This window comes from Calonectris borealis, chromosome 3 (genome assembly GCF_964195595.1).
Source record: "Calonectris borealis chromosome 3, bCalBor7.hap1.2, whole genome shotgun sequence".
Lineage (NCBI taxonomy): Eukaryota > Metazoa > Chordata > Aves > Procellariiformes > Procellariidae > Calonectris > Calonectris borealis.
Window position 1 is genome coordinate 119,915,018 of NC_134314.1, and position 16,754 is coordinate 119,931,771.

The window sequence follows — 16,754 nt, forward strand, 5'->3', positions numbered from 1 at the left end:
GTTCAGTGCCTTGGAAATATTTTTTCAGTCTAGCCCTGCATTTAGAAATCTAAGTGTAGGCAGCAGTTTGCTAAACACTACCCGACTGGCAGAACTTGAGGGCTGATCCCAAAAACACAATATTGCTGTAAGAGCTGGAGGTAGGGATGGTGTGCTGAGGCATAAAGATACCGTTATAGAAATGGGTTTTACTATGAGGGCTTCCTATGCTGCTCTGCCACGTGTCACTCAAGAAGGCTGCTCCGAGGGGCTTTAGCTACTTCTCTTTGTTATCTGTTCCTCACAAGAAGCTTTCGGCTTCAGTGCTCTGACTCTCAGGGGAGAGAAGCGGAGAAACCGTAAGGTTGGCAGGCAGAGATACCATAGGACAAATGTCCAGAGAAAGTATTAAGAAGAAAGAATGAACCATTGTCAGTTCTTGACAGACTCTTTTTGAGAGAGACTTGTTTTGAGAAAGGTTGGTGTCAAAGGTACCAGCAGCACTTTGGCAGAAGAGAAAGAGGAGCCAGTGACTGGTTTGTCAGCTTTTGGTCATTTATTGGTCTTTTATGTATTCCAGACAGAAAACTGAAATATGGTGAATATCTTCATGGAAAAGGGAAGGCACTGAGAGGAAAACCAGAAATTGATAATTTATTACAGAATATGTTTACTACATTTTGACTGGTAAGATCCCTGTTGTTAAAGTTGCTAATTATTTCCCACTATAATACTCTAGTTGGATTTACTTAAAGTTTGGTTGAAGTTTATAAGAATTTGGGGTGAAATTTGCAGTGCTTGAAGTTGTTTGAAGCCAACATTTTTACTGAACTTCTAAAATCTCTTTTTTTGCCTTAAACGGAATGAAAAGCCTTGGAAGTTTACAAGCCTTCTCTTGTTGGAAAGCCTCAACTTTGTGTTGAGATAGCTGAGTTGAAAGCTCATGGAGTCCTTGAGCACTTCAAGACCTATTGACGAAAAAGAACAGGTTATTACTGAGACTGTCTGAGAAGGTATCTGTCCAACTTAGCTTTTCCTCTGTGTATAGAATTAAAGCTATAATGAATTGTAATGCAATTATGAATGGCTCTTGGGTGCCTGGCTTGTGACACTGTTAATCAAATTGGAGGTGCAGAGCACTCGGCTGCAACCCAGGGCAATTTGTTATGCAAGGCAGAGACTGAAATAGTTATTCTTCTGGTGTCTCTGGTGGTTGTGTCTCCTCTAGTGGATGATGCGGAATGGAATTCTTAATATCAACTCACAAAGTTCTGAAACCAAAAGTCTTGGTTTTCTGCACCTCAATGACAAGACGTGAAACTGCATATTTATTTCTAAATTCTTACTGATATCAAGTATTCCCTAATATCTCCTCGGCATTGTTCCTTCGATTTGGACAGTGAAATAAATTTGTTGCTTGCAGCCCTTCAGAGACTTATACTGAGATACCAGAGGCCAGTTACGTTTCTCAGTATGATGCAGTTACCAGTGCTTCAGATCCTAAAACTGGAATTCAGTTAATAATTCTGTCGTGCTAGCCTAGGACTGTAGGATCTCACTGGTTTTGTAGAAAGACGATTAATGGTAATGAAAGCAATTAATTATGGAATGACATTATGGAATACATGCAATTCCAAGTGAATTGCGTCTCAGTTATTCGGGCTTCTTAAGGAACCACAACTTTAATGATCAGTGTCAACAGATCTTGCAGGTGTAAGAAGTAAACTTACAAACAAAAAGAAGAAATGTAACTAAAATCAGTTAGAAGGAAAGAGAAGTAACAAGGAGTAACCTCAAGAAGTTTAAACTTTTAGCAAAGTTGTGAGCCAGGTAAAAGCAAGGTCCTTTTATATGAAATGTCAAGCACCTTTGATAGGAAGTGTTTGTACCTGAGCTACTTATAATTGAATTTGAGTGAATTATTTTATGCAGTAGCTCATGAAATATTCACGTTGGCTGCCACAAGAGCTTTCTCAGATGTATCAGCGAATGGCTGAAAGACTCTGCAAAGGATGACAAATGTCAGACCCGAGCTAAGCTAAAACATCTCTAGAGAGATGCTATGGAAAATGGTAATAACTCTTGTCCTTTTTAATTCCTTCCCTAGCAAACAGGATGAGAAAGTACAGAGTGTGGTGAAACTGCCCAGGGATCCTACAGTGCACCTTACTACAAATAGAAAAGTTAATTCAAAAGGAGACGAAGACTGGCAGAAGATAAGATGCTTCAGCCTGGAAAGGAGTGGAAAATCTCACCCTGTGGAAGAGGCAGGTGGAAGCAGAGGAAAGGAGTATGAGCTTCGAACTTCAGAATACAGTAGGTGCACATTTACAGATTTTCTTATTGGGCAAGAGGGAGCTGGGGACACTGAGGGAAGCAAATCTGTTTCTCTTTCATAAATAGCAAAGCGTGTAAATCAAATACACAAAAATGCCTTGCAGCAGACAAAAGAGCAGGAGGGAACAGAGAACCGTTTCAGCAGTAGCTTCGTGCATGGATCACAAATTGTCATGAGTCTCTCTGCACAGCAGCTACCCTGCAACGACACAACAGTTTCTCGCTATTTAATTACCAGGAGAATACTGACAGGTTAGAGGATATTCTGTGAAGAGGAATAATTACTTTGAGAGGGCTGAAGCGAAAACTGACCTAAGCTGAAGGCCTGGGAGGAAGGAACGGGAGGGAGGTGGATGCCAAAACCCAGATCAGGCCACCAGATCCGGGTCTATTCTGGATAAGAACATCCTCTTTAGATCCAGTCAGTGTTTTCTTCACTACATGTCAAATGTCAAATTACAGCTTTTCAGTACCTTCCTACTTGCTTTTCTATCATTGCTGCATCTGTTTGAAAGTGTCTTGAAGATGAAGTTATTTCCTGGAGGAATTCTTGTACGTGTTTTCCCCCTGCAGTTCATCATTCTTATCTGCTATATTCATTGTCAGGAGGAAGATAATTTTTTTTTTTTTTACACATATACTGAGCAATTTAAACTACTCTTTCTCATTTTTCTTTTTGGAGGTTTAGTTATTAACTAGCTCCTGCTGACTTCTGGCATTTAACCTTTCTAGAAGCTTGACTTTATTTGTTTCTCTTTTTATTATCATCCAGATACTTGTTTTTTTTCAGAGAATTTGTTCTGAATTCCCCTCTCAATCTTTACTTGACTGAAAGGATGCAATGGAACTGATTACTGCATTTCAAGTCCCAGTTTCTGCATCAAGAGAAAGCAGAATATTCTACAAATTCCGTCTACTATTTGGGAAACAAAGGAACGAAAGACCAAACATGAGTTGTGTGGAGTATGTCCTAGTGTAACGACACATCCATCCAGATGTTCATTCATCAAAATGCAGACATCCATTACATGAGATGCATGTCAAGCCAGGCAGCAAGCTTCTTGCATTTCATGTGAATGCTTGAATGTCCTGCCCATGTTATGGGTATCTTCCCTAGAGAGGACACAGAGATCACGTTATTCCTTTACTATACAGAAATCCTTTCCACAGATGGAAATTGTTATCGGTTCCCCCTCACTGCTCTGAACATCTAACACTCATGCATCATGTCCCCGTCTGATGTTTATCTTTCTTACAAACTGGAGGATATTGCTGACTCCCTGTTATTATCATCAATCCTTTTCTGCAGAACTGTCAGCCACCTAATTGCTCCTCATCTAACACTTGGGTAGATGATTATTACAAACTAAATGTAGGATCTTTATTTGCCTTTCTTTTTTCAGTCTGTTCCTGTAACTTCTCAAGACTATTCTGAATTTTATCCTAAATAGGCCTAGAAAAGCATATACAAAATGCATATTCAGAATGAGAACTTTGAGGAGAGTCATCACTGCAGAACAATCCAGTGGAATCATCGTTAAGGGGAAATGGAGGGCCCAACAGTGAAGCTAAGAAACACTCGGCAAACCTAATTAACCAGGGAGCATGTTTGATGAAATGGCATTTCTAAGTAAATAGTTATATTAAAAAGAAATTAAAAAAAAAAAAAAGAAAAAGCAGCAATAACAGAAAACAACATCACAGGAGAAAAATCAAAGCTGCAGTCATCTGCATTTTTAGATGATACCAATTGGAAGTTAAGGAAACAGGAATAAAGGCTCAGTTGATAATGGAACGTGTACTTGGAATGAATCAAGATAGGCGTGAAAATATCGGGGACAAATGACATTTCTGAGAAACCTACATATATTGGCCTTGTTAATGGAGTTCGGAGTCATGGTAACACTTTTCTGCTTCATGAGAGTTTGCTTGCAGTGACTTTTCTAATTGCAATGTGTTCAACCTTTTCAGCCAACAGACATGGGAGGAAAAATGAAACCCGTCTGATATCTGTTAATTGACAGCAGTGGGCATCCAAATTATACTAGTCTAAGAGGACCAAGCTATGTCTTTGCCAAACGTTAGACCATGTGGTAAATAGCTTTCTTTTAAAATAATAGAATATATAAGCAAAACCATTGATTTTTACTCCTAAAAATAAATGTAGGTGACTTCACTCGTGTCTACTGAACCACTCATATTGGTGTAACTTCACTGCACCAAGTTAGTACATCCGATGCAATCAGTGTTCTTTTTCTTTAGCTGAAAAGGAGGGGGAAAAACTTCTGACTTCTGAAAGAAATCATCATATGAGGTCCCCACTGATATCTACAGGAGAAAAGGAAGGATGAAGTGAGGCGTTTATTGGCTTGCAATTCCTAATTTATGGGGCTAAAGGCTGTTTATTGTTGGCAGAGTTATTGCTTGTTTTCAACCGATTTAATTTATTGTGATTTGGGGTTTGTTTGTGCTTAGGAAGGAAAGGCATCATTGTATTAGTCACAGTAATTGTTGAGGAAGAAACAAATGAATGTTTCATGGAAAGGCTGTGAAACAGTTTCTTTTGTAGAAGAGCTACCTGAGGAGGGCTTTAATGTACTCTGGAAGGCAAGCTCCAGATCTACCCTCCATTACAGCTTTTGTCTTTCTTCCCTCCTTTACCAGACTGTGAGGGTGTGAGCAGGCTTGGAAAACACAGCTCCAAAAAAAATCCTCACCTTCATTTCACCTGATGTAGTAAAGCACCAAAATAATATTACCTGAAGAATAGAGATAGTTCTCTGATGCTAAATAGAGATGTCAATAGAGAGATACTTGTGATATCAGAGAGATGCTGCCAAAAGAGGGAAGGCTTAAATACAGGTATAGTTTTCTTTTAACAGAAAGCAACAGGAAGTATTTTCTCAAGGGGCCGGGGAGTGGAGACACACGACCAGAAAAATGAGCTCAAGTAACTTGTGCCTAAAGCCTTGAGGGCAACACAGTGGCAGCCTAAAACTTGATTAAAAGCAAATGAAATCCAATAGCTTCCAGGGCTATTTACCAGCTAGGCAGACTCGAGTGCTTGTTGTCCTGCAACTGATAGGGACTGAAAAGCAGAAGAGATCTTTTTGGGATGCATATTTAGCACTACAAATCCCTCTGACCTTTGAAGAGCTGCTTTTCCTCCTAGCCACTCTGAGATGCTTTTTCCTTCCCTTTTGCAAGGGTATGTGGGAAGATGTGAGTGCACCTGCTTCATTTAGGCCATCTCATGCAGGAATGAGGTAAGTTCAAAGGGAATAGCAAGCAACAGGGAAAGCGATAAACAAGCACAATGACAGAAACTGGGCAGGCTAGTGATGAAGGACACAGTATCCAAGACTAAAACTCTTCAGTTGATAAGCCACTAAAACTACAGGCATAGCCTCAAAGAGGTTCAACCGGGACTTCGTAACTGATAAGAGGGTAAGAAGATTAATAGGAGCATTATGGGATACTCAAGGGGGAACTGTGAGACTATGCAAAAATTTTTAAGGAAATGTCCCTCACTTATATGCACTTAAAGATGAACATGTCACCATGAACAACTAGCCATAAAAGGCTGTGTTTCATCAGAGATGCCTTGTAGATGCTTGTGCCGTCAATAACATCATATATGTGTAGGAGTTACTACATATTTACAGCCAGAGTGACTCTGGCCCACCCTTTGATTTGATTGAGCTCTGCTTCAGAAGCAGCTAATAAATCAAGAGAAAGGGAACAGGAACTGCTGGTGTGGGTGTGCTGCTCATTTCAAGTGCGTCAGGCTGTGGCCTCCGCAGTGGGGGAACAGAAAAAGCTTGCAATTACCTGAAATGTGGTGCTGTTTTGTGCATGCTGGAAAGGGCAAGGGAATAGTGAAACCCAGCAATTGCTGTAGCAGATTGAATGCTGAACAGTTTTGCTTTTCGCAAGGACAGGGGATGGTTGGAGGGACAGGTCACTCCCAAGTGACAGCGGGATGTGACTGCCTCAGATTTAGCTCTTCCTGCCTTACACAGCCCTCCAACACTGCATCACCGTGCTTTGACCCCAGTGTGTGCAAAACACAGCTTGGTCTTGTGCTGTAAAATATCACCGGGGGTGGCTTTCAATACAGCCACCAGATGTATACAGGGTACTTTGGATACTCTGAACTGGAAAAACAAATTAAAAATGACATCTCTTGGCACTCGTGAGCCATTTTAGATGCAGGCTAACAGAAAGGGCACCAGCTCTTCCACAGAGTGTAGGAAAACAGCTGCAAGATATGAAAGATTCCTCATATTGATGTGTAAATATTATTTTACATGCACAAGGATAATATTTTCCTTTCTCTTTACAGAAAACCACCAGCTAAACCTTGGCATGCCTTGGGATGACCTTGCTCTCTGGTGGAGAACAGGAAACCTGGCTCCTGGTAGAGGCAGTGGTAGGTTTTGCATGTATATTTCTTTTTTTCTTTTTTTTTCTTTTTTCCTTTTTTCAATTTTTAGTCTTAAGGACCTTGTGCTGGAACTGCTGCTGGTGTGGTGAAACTGCTCCATGTTAACACTGCGCTTTGGCTTTGGCCTTAGGCAATTCTAACAGAAAACAGCCCTGTGGCTAATGAAGTGATCTGCAGAGTGTATTTACACACTATTTAAACAAAAAGCAGGACTGTAAGCTGCCTATTTTTCCTGCTGAAGAGCTGGCCCGAGCAGGGTAAGCCGGGTGGCTGTCGCCCACGCTGCGATGACCCGAAGCATCGAGCGGGAATGCAGCTTTGTGCAATGTTCACACAGATGATTTGTTCCAGGAACTGGGGGTACCAGCGGCTACGCTCTTACTGCCAAAACATGGTCCCTGATCTGTTTCCTTATTTTATCCCTTACAGGGTAAAATATTATTGCATTCTGACGAACCCGAGAAAGCAAACTGGGACAGCGTATTAAAACTCTGTGTGCATTCAGGCACACATTTGCCATCCTGGAGCTAGATTCATTTACTTTATCTGACATTACCTTGCAGCAAGCTGGACATAAATTGAGAGTTAAGCATAGCTGTGGGCAACTAGCTTTTTATGGACAATTGCAGTAATAATTTGAGTAATTTCTTTTGCTGTTTTGTTATGTTGGGTTTTTAATATTTGTAAGCCATTTAAAATGAAAAGACATATACAGGGGAGTTTGTTATAACCATGCCTCAAAATGCCATTTAGAATAATTGTGATGCTCCAGCCCTGCACAAACCTTTCACAGGGAGGAGATAAATACACTTTATTAAAACAGGAGATGTCCACAGCGAAGACCAACATTAAATGACTGCAGGAAGCAACATAAAAATCGCTTCTTTCAAAGTTCACTCCTTTTGATGAACGCACAGCCTCCACCCTGGCATAATTTTGCTTGAAGCACTGGGTACTGAACTAAAGAGAAGCCATTTAAGGGAAGAAAGTATGAACTGTCAATTATATATGAAAATCAGAGTTCATTGCTTAATGCCTCAATGCTTAGATACCGTAGGGGATGCTTCAAGATCAGGAAGTGACTGGGAAATAAGTGGTCTCTGAGTTTATTGGGACATACGCTTTTTTTCCTAGACAAATATACTATACTGAAAAACAGTGTCCTGCAAGGGAGTAACTGGCTATGGTGTATAGTGGGACTTCGTTTTCTTATAGGCTTTGGTTTGGCCCTTCATTTTATCACTCAAGAAATCTGAAATCCACTCTCAGAATTGCAAGACCTTTGTATAAGTGAAACATGATGGAGGAACATTTCAGCCACTAATCTTTGATCGCTGTTACAAGCTCATCTAGATACAAAACTAAGGGAAAATTTTTATTCCAGTTTTTTGGTTTTGCAAAACCTCTTAATAGTGCCAGGAACATGGAGATGGGTCAGAGAAAATGCCAATGGAACTCCCACTAATCTCTGTTCTGTGATTTTTATGCATGTTATGGAAAATAAGTCTTCACATTCTTCTAGTTTCCAGATAGAGTGGGGAAAAAAGCTTTGCAGTGATAGAAGGGGTAAGAATCATGAAATGGAGCAGTTCAGTTCAATCTGGTCTCTGTTAGTTTTGGAACTTTCAGTGAAGCCATTAAATAAATTACATGAGACACTGGAAGGAAAATTGTACATCAGCACCTGATTTATGAGATTTACAGTAAAACACTACCAATGCAAATAAATTATGTCCTTTCTGAAGATGGAAGCCATACTTTATATAAATTATTTTACAGCAAGAAATACTTTATTACATAAAACGGCTTGTACATGCAAAACTGATGGTAAAAAAGGAGCAGAATTCAGAAAAAGGGGTTATAGTTTGTGGGTCAGGCTTGGCAAGTTGTGAAGTTTTCAGCGATTCAGTGGATGTGGCAATAGCAAGGCTGATCAAAGGAAATGCAGCAAAAACATATGTGGAAGGTTGCAAACAAAACCAGCGAGTCCAGCCCTGAGCTAGAAGGAGGTTGAGTTTCAGAAAGCAAAAGATAGGGTCAAAACAGAAATTGTGTGGTCTTAGAGCAAAGAGCACACGCATGAGGTGGAGGGGGATATGCTAAAAATAAGTGATAACAAAAGGACAAATTGGTCCAGAGACCTCAAGACAACTGGGAGCATGTAACTTGGGCGCAGTCTGTTCAGATGTGAAGCAGGTGCTGGAAGATAACGGAGATGCAGATACCGAGTCACATGAAGCGTTCCCCTCCCCTGCTCCCAAGGACAACAGCGGAACAACAGTGACAGCCAGGACCAGGACTCAGCGAGAGGAGCAGCACCAGCATCTGCAAACGCCGGCGCTGCTGGGCCAGATCCTTCCCCAGGGAGCTACAACCAGTGGTGGCTGTGGCCGAGCAGTACGACAGGGGAAGAGCTGTGCCATGTGCCTGAGAGCCACCAGAAAATTTAAAGGCTGCTTTTCCCCATTACCTCCCTCAGCTCTATTTTCCCTCCACAGCAACGAGAATTCATATTTTCCTGGCAGATCCTTCCAGGTTCCTTGACTCAATCTGCCAAGCGTCAGAGGGAATTTGTGGCATCGTGGAGAAAATGGGAATTAATCCTGAAATGCATCTGGTCATGGGGTACTCGGTGTCCTTTCTTCCAGCTGGCACTAGGGATCTCTCTGTCCCTAATACGCGTCCTTTAAATCACCCAGGTGATTGCATAGTAACAACCACTTTCTATATTCATATCGGGGGATCGCAAAATAATACCATGTTTGGGGGATCTGGCAGTGACCCCAGAGTAATTCTGCATGACGAGAGTTGGAGAATTTGTCTTGAGTGTTTAGGAAATCTTCTCTACATGCTTGATGCAATGAATTCGGAGTAAATTATAACTGGTTTCCATTTGTCAGGTACTAGACTGTGATCGATTCTAGCATGGTTCAGGGTGCAATTATTTCATGTGGTTCCACAAGTCAGACTGTTCAAAGCGCTAACCTGAGACCAAAACTTTGCCCCATAAACAATACTTGGCATTCAGGCAAGAGTCAGTACAGGAGGCTACTGAGTAATCCTGCAGTGAACGGCGAGTGACATTTTTCATGCTTTGGAAAGCAAAGGCCACGGCATTAGGAGCACTGCTTCATGTGATGGCGCCTCAAAGTTCAGCATGTCTGCTTTGCTTCAAGGGTCGCTAGCGGTGAGGGCAGACAGGACAGTATTGCTCTTCCAAAACAGGGCCTCCCCTTGCCAGAGATCTTGGCATCGCTTCACTGTTCGTCCAGTACAGTCTGTGTCATATTTAATCCAACCTGTAGGATCCTGACATTTTGGCTTTTCTTCCCATCCCCCACCCCCCCAGAGGACTGAGGATCACAGTCTTGTTCTTGCACAAAATCAGTCCTGATGCTTCTTGCATTAATTAAAGAGGCAACTGGTCCCTCACCAGCTGCAAACAGCCATAAATTGACCCTAGGATTTATTTGTGTAATGATCTGATCCGTTTTGTGCTGAAAAGTTGGTACCAGCCTTTTTGGATGATAATGGCCTGTTGTGAGCCTTTCTGTGCACCTTATTAACTTTATAAAGACATACGGCAGATGATGCTTTGTGTTTGTAGCCTGAAGCTGGATGGTTTGTTATGACACAATTAGTTTGTGTTGTAACATATTGGGCATTTTTTTATGTTCTGGAAGATTTATGATTAGCAAGTAGTCACAGAGCAGCTCATGTTTTAGTCTAATTAGGGAAACAAGTAATTATTTTTCTTAACAGCAGAGCAGTGATTTGAGTAGGTTTTCAACGCGTGTGATAAGCCCAATTAGAGAAGTGCTTGTATTCTAATAGTCTACATTTGTTCTCATCTCTGACCTTACAGGGAAGGGTGTCCTTTTTTTTTTTATTATTTTCTTAAAGAAACAGTCTTTGTCTTTTCATCTGTCTGGGGGATCTCAAAAAGGAAAGAAAACTGCGGGGTTTCTCTCCGCTGAGAGGATTTTTCCTGATTCTGACTGAGTTCATTTCAGAAGCTTGATTCAACTGACAGCCACCCCAGATTGCTACTCTACTTATTGCCGCTTATTGAGATGCAATCAAGACTGGAGGCTTGATGACAGCCAAAGGTACCAGGAGGGAAATCTCCGATGACTCAGGCCACAGCAGCACTGGCATGGGGCAGAGGCGATGAAAAGCAGCAGATCACTCAAGAGGCTAATTAGGACCATGCCCTTGAAGAGGCATTTTCTAGCACCGTTCTGAAGCTAGAGACAGATGAAGGTATGTACTTCACATTACAAGTGCTACTCTTAAGTTTTCCAACAAGCACTTTGTTTTCAAAGTACAGTGGCTTTAAAGTGCATTTTAGTCAGAGAGATGGTGAGGTGTTTAAATAGATGATTCATAACAACAGGCTGTACTAAGACCAAAAAAAAAAAATCGAAGTGGCCATTTATTTGTGAGATCACCAGGCAGGGTAATGAAGTACCTCCTGGCCATGCTGGCTCTTTCCCATCCTGCCTCCAAATACCTGCACAGCTCAGAAGCAAGTGCAATGATACATTCAGGGAGTGATCCCGGCTCTGCATTGCAGAAGAGTGATGACAGCCTTGCAGAGCAGCACAGAGCAGCCGAGGGTGGGAGGTACAAAGGTGAAATCCCATGTTCAGGTCTACTTCTGCTGTCCCTTCTTTATGAGGACTTTTGAACCCACAGGGTGGTCTTTCTCTTTTCGTGCCTCTGTGTGCATGCTTGAGGGTTTCTAAAAAGCTATACCCCAGTGATTCAGCTGCCAGAAAGACCTTATAACCTGTTGGGAGGAAGGAGCAGCCGGAGAGCCTAAGAAACACTCAGTATCTCCAGGAGCTCGCTCTCCAAATACCCAGAGACCAGTCAAGCAAGGATTGTCATTATTCCCCCAAAATCTGAAATAGTCACCCGAGCCCTTCATGGCAAGCTGTTCCCTGCAGGAACCAGTCAGAAACAGGCTGGGAATAAACAGGACTCTCATTCTTACTTAAGTACCTGTGAATGCCAGTGATTAATGCTGCACCCATGGCCAACTTCTCCCTGATGTAGGTGATCAAAGAGATGAACAAGAGACTTTATAAATAGCTTTATAACATGGAAAACCTTGGATTTATGGTGATAGCTGATTTTTTCCCTGATATGCATCAACTAATTTCTTTCTGTATTTGTAGCCTGCATGTCCTCTAACCAGTCTTTACACCACCACAACAGTAACAAGCTGATTGCTGTACCATTGCAACCACCGTCAATGGCAGTGAACAGATGTATTGTTGCTTCAACAATAGCAGAGGTTTCATTTCTAAAAAAATATTATTTAGGTCTCTTACTCCAGTCACAGACATTATCTTTTTGTTTTCTGAACTTCTAGTGAGGGAGAATTAACAAAGTGTTTTATAATGTTTTCTGTTTAATGGGATTCATGGCAAGCAGGATTGAAAAGCAATACGAACAGAAAGGGAAATAATTTTGTCAGCTCTCGTTTACTCAAAATTCCTTAATTTATTTTTCTACATGTATTGCATGCTATAACATTTCCCCTTTCATTTTCAGTGAAAAGAAATCAGGGAAAGAGTAGAAGAAAACACTACTCGTGCCTGGTGGGTTTTTTTTTTTAAACTTTTCTCGGTTTGATCAGTTTTGTTGCAATTGGTGAATTCTCAATTTCCTGTCCCCGAGACACAAACCTCTGGGTTGTTTACTTCTCCCTCACTAAGTTTCAGTCTGTTGCTAGACTGCCTTTGACAGCTCTGAGAGGTTGAGTGATGGTCCAGAAAGACAGTGCTGGTTCACTCTCGTGATGATGCACTGAAGACGTGATCCAGTAGAAATCAACCCTGCTGAGTAGCTTTCGTTATATATTTGCTACCGGAGAGAATTCAAGCATCTTATCTAGTTTTATTAACTTCCAGAAACTTAAGGCAGGATTTTAGCAGTTCTCTGCTAAGTATTCAAGGAAGGGAAAGAAAAATCAATGGCATGTGTTTAAAATTCAGAGTCTTCTCTGTGCTGAGCATGTGTAATGCTTCATTTCATTTTGTGACTATGTATTCAGTGTAGCACCATGATGAGACATCGCTGAGATGATGTGTCTGAAAGTAGCTCCCTAAAGTGAGCAAACAGCCCCCTGTATGGATGTTGTTAGGAAAAACATCATCATTTGCCAGTTGTTTGGGTTCAGACCGTGGGTTCCCGGGCAGGAAAAAGCAAGAACAGCTGCTGACATCAGGGGCAGGGAAGGGATGCTGTGTGCTGCTTGGGGAGGGAAGAGACCTGTGTCCGGCCTCCATCTCACTCCTTTTTTCGGCCTGTGGGGGCAGGAAGGGCTCATCAGCTCTGAATGCCAGTTTAACCTGGGTGGCAGGTGACTTTGGTAGCTGTAAGGACCAGAGACAGCTTTTCAGATTTGCGTGTGCTGGAATATGCGTGGCTTGTGGTCCCACTCCTCTTCCTCTGTGAAGGTGGCTGAAGGCAACGTCTGTCCTCAACAAGGTCCTCACGCTGAGCCGCTGCTGGGCCAGGAGAGGAGCAGGGATTCAAGCCATCCTCCTCCCCTCTCCCCAGTCTGCTGGAGGCTCCCGGTCCCATTTGCCAAGCCAGACCTCCCGCCACCATCACTGTGAGATGCAACCAGCTCTGCATCACCATTAGTAGCACTCCCTAAACAGCCAGATTGGCAAACGCAGATGGCTGTTGTATACCAGCCCCCAATTAAAGTTTATCCTTTGACCCCTTTTCAGGCTCTTCTTTCTTCGTCTCCCTTCTTCAATTCTGCTACTTCATTCATTCAGGATATTCTTTCCAGCAGAGATTGCACATTTCTTCTGGCTTCTATTTTCCTTGTTCTGTCTGTTACAGGAATTCAGGTTGTTGCCTACAGGGCTCAAGTGGGGTCCAGATTCAGTTCAACTGCATTTTCTCTTTGTTTTTCCCCCTATAGGAAATCAAACACACACCCTATCAGAAAACAGAGCTTCCTATTCTGTTTTTCCTGGGTGGAAGGAAAGGCCATGTGGTTTATGAAGCATGCTATGTCTTTTCTTTCCTTTTATTATGAACTCTTCAGGGAGAAAACGGTCTTTATTTTTTCTCTCTTCTACACTGTGAAGTATATTATTGGCCCCATCAAAATTATGTGTCAATTACAATGTTTTTGTAACAAAAAAGGAAATGGGAAAAACCTTAAGCTTGCATGGGAAAATTTGGGTTGAAATATTTTGTTCCTAAGAGACATTCTGAAAATCAAGATTTGTTCAAATGGGTTGTTTTTTGTTCTGAAGTACCAAGAAAAGAGTCACAGTTTACTTAAAGTTTTCTGAATCAATGTCTTAACAAACAAATGTTATTTCTACAAAGACAAAAATAGGTATTTCAGTTTTCAGCAGTTTCAGGATGAAAACTTGCAGATATATCACAGTATCTCAAAAATGTTCTGCTCTTCCAAATAAGCAATATTATTAAATAATGAGGTATATGGATAGGGGCCATCCTGTGCCCCCAGTCAGGGGATGTTGAATGCTGACAGGAGCATTATCTGCAATTAGCTCAAACTTTTTTCTTGCTTTATTCAGTTCTTTTTCCCAGGAGTCTGAGCTCTAAAGCAACTGTCATCTTCCAGAGATCTCATTTCTTTTTGATATATTGTCCTTTGCTGCTTTGTGCATTATTCAGAAAGGGAAACAAAAAACCCTGAATGGTTAGATTAAAAAGAAAGTAGGAAATGAAAAACAAAATCCTGAGAATTTACCCCGTTTTCATCTCTGATCCTTTGACTGAAAGGGCATCTTTCAGAGTGGCGTTTCTTCTGGTTGATAGCCAAAATGAAGGGCGGGGGGGGGGGGGAATCTCTCAACTTAACTTGGTAGAGCTTGTCTGCCTAATACTGCAATTGGGAAACTTAGTTACTGCTACACGTTTGCCAGTACAAAACAGGCCAAAATTTACTGCCATTTTTATTCTGTTTATGATTGCTAGAGAAAATGAATGATGTTGTTTTCTTTAATCTGACTTCTTATATCATTCCCAGCTCTCTGAAGAGCACAGCCTAACACCAGGTGTGTGCAGTAGATCTGCTGACCTGATTTTGCAGTGGGAGCTTAGCAAAGCATCTGTCCCAGGGCTGCTCTTAGTTCGGGGTGTTTATTTAAGCTGGTTTGGGGTGGGGGGTGTTTGTCCTGAGCAATGCAGCAGGTACACAGCTTTACAGCAGCACGTTCACCAGCAGCAAGGGACTGATCCTGACCCCAGCAGAGTTTGGTGCCCTTGAGCAGAAGCAGTGGCTTGTTGCAGCACATCTACTATCGCAATAAGGACAAAACCCAGCTTGTTTCATACTGCAGAGCAAACTCTGCAGGAATCACTGGTGTTACTTGTGTTGGGAACTGGTGCATACAGTACTGAATCTCCAACCTGCAGCCTACTCCTGCTGTAGAACTACAGCCCTCTGGTGGTACCTAACCACATATTTTGTGAAGAGCTGCATAACATTATAGCTAAAACTCAACTTTGGGCCCTGACCTTTATGGTGTTGCCTGGAGGGATAGGAATATCTCTGGAGGAAAAGTCCAAAAAGCAGGGTGCAAGTCAGCATCCAGCTGTAATGCACTGCACTGGAAATCACCCACCAAAGAATAATTTCTGAAGCAAATAGAAATGCATGCAAGGGTGCTTAAGAAATGGGAGGGTATGGATATCACAGGATTGGGAGAGACCTCAGAAATCATTGCCAGGGCCTTGGGGGCACTAAGAGGCCAGTAAGGAACCCCCCTCTAGTGTCCTGACAGGCATCAGAAAACTCTTTCCTGAGGTAGGATAAACAAAATATCCTTCAATCCTGGGCAACGTTTGCTTAGCCTGATCTTTAAAGTGCTTCAGTGACTGGGATTTTGCAGTCTTTTATTTCCAGTGCTTCATTAGAGGAACAGTTAGACTACTTTCCTCATAACTCATTCATATCTTATATTGCACAGTTTAAACTCATTATTTCTTGTCCTATTCACCAGGGACATGGAAAAGGAGAAAAAAAAAAACTACAAACCTTTTTTCAGTGTGCTGGACTCTTTCATGTTTGGATGTGCATCACTGAGTCGTCCTTAAAGCTAATCAGCCCAAATTGAATTTCATCTTCCTCATCTATCATATCCACAAAGAAGTTCAGCTCTGAATACCTTCACTGCAGCTGTTTTCAGCCATGTGACGTGATGTACTCGGACTTGGCCTTTTGAACGTTAGTTCTCCAAATGAAGAATAACCTCAATTTCCATCTAATGAGACCTTGCCATCAAACGCTCGTGACGCATTTCGTTAGCACGCCCTGCTCTGAAGTTTCATTCTGGACTACAGGAACAGGATACTTTGAGCTGTAGCATCAGGCTCTGAATAAAAAAGACAGCAACAGTGAACTGAGTGCCTCAACTCGACTGTACTGGCAGAGCCCCACCATTGCCTGTGATCAGTTCATAGCAGCTGAATAGACAGACCAACAACTGTTACATTATTACTGAGCTTGGAGAGTTAATTTGAAAAACCTGAGCAGGCTGCCTGTGGGGATCTGTTTCGACTCTTACCCTATCTCAACCACCGATGTCAAACGGGTTTTCCCCATGAGGAAAGGAGCAGAGCTCAAGTCCCCTGGGTGAGGAGGGTACAGGAGCCCCAGGGCTGCCCTGCAGCCACGGCCAGCACAAGCTCAGCTGCCAGCCCAGCAGACCACAGCTAGGGCTGGGCCTGTTCTTAGCAGAAAGATAAGGCTTCATTTGGATTTTTGGTTTGTTTGTTTGTTTTTAATTTGTTTTGATTTAGCATGAGGAACTTGCGTTGGCTTAGCTGAGCGGTAAGGAGTACAAGCAGGTTGATGACGCTGCCAAAATATACTCATATTGTGCCTAAGGGATATAGCCAAGTTAGCCTGCAAAGGAGTTTATAGCAATACAAGCAATTAAAGAAGAAACAAACCACCCACTTGTACCAGGGATTTATTGAG

The 16,754-nt window shown here is 42.1% G+C and overlaps 1 protein-coding gene across 1 annotated transcript in view; it reads left to right on the top strand.

Annotated features, from left to right (window-relative positions):
- BFSP1 (beaded filament structural protein 1) overlaps positions 1-16,754 on the top strand; it is a 47,089-nt gene that overhangs the window by 7,538 nt on the left and 22,797 nt on the right. The window contains exons 3-8 of the mRNA XM_075147665.1: positions 560-666; positions 851-992; positions 2,087-2,295; positions 6,662-6,748; positions 10,777-11,026; positions 12,326-12,372. The gene's annotated coding sequence lies outside the window, so the exon portion shown is untranslated. The remainder of the gene's footprint in view (positions 1-559; positions 667-850; positions 993-2,086; positions 2,296-6,661; positions 6,749-10,776; positions 11,027-12,325; positions 12,373-16,754) is intronic.